Raw genomic sequence first — 5,557 nt, 5'->3', positions numbered from 1 at the left:
CGGCCGCGCCCCCGCCCCGCGCGCCGCCTGCAACTTGGCAAAGTTTGGGGGGCCGGGGTCCCCGCGACCCCGGCTCCGACGCTGCCGGGCGCCCGCGCGGCTTCTCGCCCTGCTCGGCCCGCGGGGCCCGAGAACTACTTTTCCCCTCCCCTGGCCTGTGGGGGCAGGGATGGAAAATTACCTGGAGAAAATGGTGGCGATGGGGCCTTTTTTTTTTTTTTTTTAAAGCACGTAGATCATTCCAGATGCCCAGGTCTGGCTGTGCCCCAGAATTGGAATAACCCGTTCTTGACATTGATTTCGAATACATCTCATGTCTCCGTCGGGGTGAAGTGGCTTTTAACCCTTTGGGGACTTGGGACTCCTTGGAGACTGACAAAAGCTGAAGGCTCCCCCTCCTGGGGGAGGGTCGTCCTGGCGCCCCCCGCCTGGCCCAGGCCCGCTCGGGCAGGGCTCCCCCTGCGGTGCCGCCCAGGTTGCGGGCAGGAACTTGGCGGAGTTTCCGCTCCCCCAGCCAGCGCTGCTTTGCAGCCCCCCACCCCCCAAACGCGATGGTCAGACGCATCTGGGGTTCGGCGCGTGACCTCCCCAGCTACTACATTTTGGAGTTCTGCCTAAAGTGAGCACATTACATAAAACGCCCACCTTTTTCTAGTGCCTTTTAATCGCCATGGCTTGCAGGGCTTTTTCTTTTTCTTCTTTTTTTTTTTTTTTTTAATTAGTCACATTTCAGACATCTTCCCTGGATCCGGTGACAAAGGCGTCAACCTCTCCGCCCAAGAAGGAAAGGACACACGCCCGGGCCTTTCCAAGTCCTGATTTAGGGCTGAGGCCGCAGCCACACCCCCTCCCCAGCTTCGAAGACAGCTTCAGCTTCTGGGGACCCTTGGCGGTGATATCTTATCTCTGAGGACATCAATGCCACCCCTTGTGCACGGGCCAACGAAAACAAAGCGAGCGCCATACAGGATTTTAAAATATTAGTGGTCACGGTTTAGAAAGTAAAAGGAAACATGAAATTAATATTTAATATTTCATTTATAAATATATATTTATTTATTAACAATAGATCCACAATAGCATGGTTGCAGTATATGAGTACACAAAAACCAAGATCCTTTGTACTCTTTTTCATACTAAATTTTCAGAATCCAAGCGTCCATTTTACACTCTCAGCACTTGTTCTTCCAGTACCCCCTCCCTCCCGCTCCCCATGCTGAGGCCTGAAGCCAGGATCTTACTTCCCGCTAGGCCACATCCCCAGCCCTTTTTATTTCTTGAGACGGGGGTCGCATTAAGTTCCTATGTTGCCCAGGTTGGGCTTGCACTTGTTACTGTCCTGTCTCAGCCTTCTGTAGCCTCCACAGCTGGTTAGCGGCGGCCTAAGGGACACAGCTGGCCCAGAGGCACAGCAGAGGTCGCTGGGCTCACCTCGCGCCAGCGCACCCCACCTGCTAGTTTATGAGGCAGACACTTCCGGGTCTCAGTGGCCTCTCCTGCGGCCTCCTGGTTTGTTTTCCCACTGTTACATTTTTACCTTGCTACTGCCCCTCCCTTTATGGAGCCATCCTTTGAAACATTGTTTCCTCTTATTCCTAGTTCAGATATAATTCACTCAGTATAAAATCTGACACTCTGCTTTGAAGGTTGTTCCTTTGGCACCAGGAATGGAACTCAGGACTACGCTAGGCAGGCACTCGTGCCACTGAGCTATTTCCCCAGACTTTTTTTAAAAAAATTTTTAAGAGTCTAGGGGCTGGGGAGATGGCTCAGTAGAATAAGCGCTTCCCTGGCAAGTGCAAGGGCCTGAGTTCAATCCCTGGTTCCGCAAAAAAAAGAAAAAAGAAATTCCCCATAGAACTCACCCCTACTTCCCCTAGCTTTTACGTTACCACTAACTTGCTTTGTCTCTGTGGATTTTCCTGTTCTGGACATTTCAGATAAATAGAAAGGTAAACAGATCATACATATGTAAATGACATGCATATGTTAATAGATATGTATATATGCAAATATTTATGCATATGCCAATAGAACTATGCATATGTAAACAAAACTGCATATGTGAACAGAATCATGCACATATAAACAGAATCATACCTATGTGGCCTTCTGTATTGTCTCCTTTCACTTCTCATTGTTTCCACATTTCACTCACCATGTGGCATGTGTATGCCAGTTTTTATTCCAGGTTTTTAATGAATGAATAATCATTGTATGTACATACCCAATTTTGTTTATCCATAAAGCTGTGGAATTCTTTTTTTTTTTTTTTTTTTTTGGTAGAACTGGGGATTGAACTCAGGCCCTTGTAATGGCCAGGGAAGCACTTTTTCTACTGAGCTATCTCCCCAGACCCTGTGGAATTCTATTGATTGACATTTTGGTCATTTACACTTTTTTTTTTTTTTTCTTCTTTTACTGGTGACTGAACAAAGGGCCTTTGCATTAAGGTACATTACCAGGTCTTTCTTTTTTTTTTTCCAGAAGTAGGGATTGAACCCAGGCCCTTGCGTTTGCCAGGGACGCAGTTATTCCACTGAGCCATCTCCCCAGCCCCTTATTGTTTTATGTTGAGATAGGGTCTAAGTCAATAAATTCTCCAGGCTGCAATCACACTTGTGAATTTGCTGTCCTCCTGCCGCAGCCTGAAGCTTTGGAACTGGGAAGTGAGTCCCAAGTTCTTTTAAGGACCCTTTTGGCTAGTCTAGGGACCTTGTGCTTATTTCCAAGAGTTTTAGGGCCTCTTTGTCCAGAGGCAGAACTTGATATCGCTGTTGATTTGGCTGTATTAAATCCGGGTGTATAGGGAGTGTTGTGATTTTTTTTTTTTTTTAATGTATTTAGTCCAGGGTCTACAGGGTCTCACTACGCAGATTGGACTCGTAGTGATCCTCCTGTGTTCAGCCTCCCAAGTGCTGGGATTATGGGCACGCGCCACCATGCCGTCTCAGTCACCCAATCACCGTCTCAGCAAGCCACCCCCCCCCCGGGGGGGGGGTGTCAGCTCGCACGTCAGGGATCAAACTGGGTCCCTGAGTCTGCCTAAGCAGGCGCTTTGATCTGCTGAGTTATCTGGCTGGCTCTCCTTGTTTTTATTTTGTGCTAGGGCTGGAACCTACAGCCTTGTGCAAGTCAGTACCTCAGAGCTGCATCCCTCACCTTTTATTTTATTTTTTTGCAGAACTGGGGATTGAACTCAGGCCCTTGTGCTTGCCAGGGAAGCACTTATTCCATTGAGCCATCTCCCTGGCCCCTCCCTCACCTTTTAATTGCAGTATTAAGTTGGCTGAACCATGAATCACAAAGGATTTATTTCAGTATTAAATAAACCTTCTATAAAGCTAGTGTGCAAGTTTCCAGTGTAGTGAGATCCTATCTCAAAAAAATTTAAAAAAAAAAAAAAAAGATCTTGCTGGGCATTATGGTACACACCTATAATCCAGTACTCAGGGAGGCTGAGGCAGGAGGATCTATGCTAATATGCTAATTTAAGGTCAGCCTGGGGTACATAGTGGTACCTTGTCTCAAAAAAGAACAAATAAAGACCAGAGATAGCTCAGTAGAATAAGTGCTTGCCTGGCAAGCACAAGGGCCTGAGTTCAATCCCCAATTCTGCTAAAAATAAAAAATAAAGTTATGCTAATTGAAAACAGAAATACCTTTACTTCATTTCCAAATTGGTTGTCTTTTTTTTGTTGTTGTCTTTAAAAAATTTTGGGGCCAGGGAGATGGCTTAGTGGAATAGCGCTTTCCTGGCAAGCACAAGGGCCTGAGTTCAATCCCCCGTTCTCAAAAAAAAAAAAAAAATTTAGGGTCTGGGGAGATAGCTCAACAGCATAACCGCTTGCCTGGCAAGCGAAGGTCCTGAGTTCAATCCCCAGAACCAAAAATAAATAAATAAATAATAAATTTTAACAAATATTTGTGTTGTATTTGATACAGGATCTCACTATGCTCGAATTCAGTGATTCTCCCGTTTTCAGCCTCCCTGGCACTGGGACTACAGGCATGGGTTACCACACCATGGAGGCCAGCTCAGCTTGCCTGGGGGGCAGGGCCAGCGCGGCGGGTGGTGCTGGGGATCAAACCCAAGTCCTTGTGCTTGCTGAAGCAGGCACTTAGTCCACTGAGCTATCTCTACAGCTCTTTTTGTTCTTTTGAGCCAGGGTTTTGCTATGTAGCCCAGACTGGCCTCAAACTCACAGTGATCCTCCTGCCTCAAACTCCCCAGAGCTAGGATTAGGAGTGTGCCTACCATGTGGAGCTAAACTGAACATCTTTTTTTTTTTTCCAACTGAACATCTTTTATCTCTTCTTGCCAAATGGCCTTAACTAGAACATCATACAATGCTGAACACAAGGGGCCGGGGAGATGGCTCAGTAGAATAAGCACTTTCCTGGCAAGAGCAAGAGCCTGAGTTCAATCCCCGGCTCCGCTAAATAAATAAATAAATAATAAAAATGCTGAAAAAATAATAAAAATAAAAATGCTGAACACAAGCCTGCATGGTGGTGCACACCTGCAATCCCAGCACTGAGGAGGCTGAGGCAGGAGGATCTCAAGATTAAACCCAGACTGGCAATTTAGTGACTTGGCACAACCCTGTAAAATATAAATCCAGGGGTGGTGGTACATAATTTGAATCCCATCACTTAGGAGGCTGAGGCAGACGGATCACTAGTTCAAGGCCATCCTGGACTATGTAGTGAGATCCCGTTTCCAAAAAATACAAGACAAGTGTCAGAGCTGAGCATGGTGGCTTACACTTGCAATCCCAGAAAGAACGGAAGGGCAGCCTGGACAAGACCCTATCTCAAAACAAAAGTGGAGAGCAGACAGCCTTGGTTCATTCCCGAGTGGAAGGAAAGTCTTCAGTTCTGGGCAGGCAGCAACTCTCGGGCCTCCCAGCTGTCTGTTACGAAGTTCACAGCTGTGTTGGGTCATTTTTACAGGAAAGGTGGTTGTTGATGCCTTTTCAGAATATAAGGAGCAGCCCCCGCTTTGTTCCCCTTTCTCTTTCCTGAGTAAGGCTGCCAGTCAGGCTTTCCTGGGCGAGAAAGCTACAGGCTCGCCAACACAGTCCAGATCCCCAACACAGAAAGCTACAGGCTCGCCTGGCAGCCACACCCGCCTGTGCCACAGCCCCGAGCCCCTGGCTTCACTCCACCTCACGTTGCTCCTCAGTGTCTCCAGGGCAGGCCGGCTGTGGTGGTCTTGGTCCTTGATTCTCCCTACAGCCATCTTCACACCAACTTGCCCATATTTCTACTTGATGAACTCCCTGTCATCCATCAAAGCCCAGCTCAAAGGAGCTGAGGAGATAGCTCAGCAGACTAAATCTGCTTAGGCAAGCGCAGGGACAGGCATTCCCTGGCACCACATGCCACCAGCCCTGCCCCTGAGCTGCTTCCCACTCCCCAGACTGGGCATGGAGGCGCACGCCTATAATCCCAGCACTGGGGAGGCTAAAAACAGGAGGATCACTATGAGTCAGAGCTGTGTAGTGAGACCCTGTACCAAACACATTAAAAAAAAAAAAAAAAAAAAAAAAAA

At 47.6% G+C, this 5,557-nt stretch overlaps 1 protein-coding gene across 1 annotated transcript in view; it reads right to left on the bottom strand.

The window, feature by feature from the left end:
- The window catches only part of Cdk2ap1 (cyclin dependent kinase 2 associated protein 1), a 10,865-nt gene extending 10,467 nt beyond the window's left edge, over positions 1–398 (bottom strand). Inside the window, exon 1 of the mRNA XM_023720611.1 lies at positions 182–398. The gene's annotated coding sequence lies outside the window, so the exon portion shown is untranslated. The remainder of the gene's footprint in view (positions 1–181) is intronic.
- Between the last annotated feature and the right edge of the window lie 5,159 nt (positions 399–5,557).

This window comes from Octodon degus, unplaced genomic scaffold (assembly GCF_000260255.1).
Source record: "Octodon degus isolate 3935 unplaced genomic scaffold, OctDeg1.0 scaffold00076, whole genome shotgun sequence".
NCBI classification, from domain to species: domain Eukaryota; kingdom Metazoa; phylum Chordata; class Mammalia; order Rodentia; family Octodontidae; genus Octodon; species Octodon degus.
This window is presented reverse-complemented; position numbering and strand designations above follow the sequence as displayed.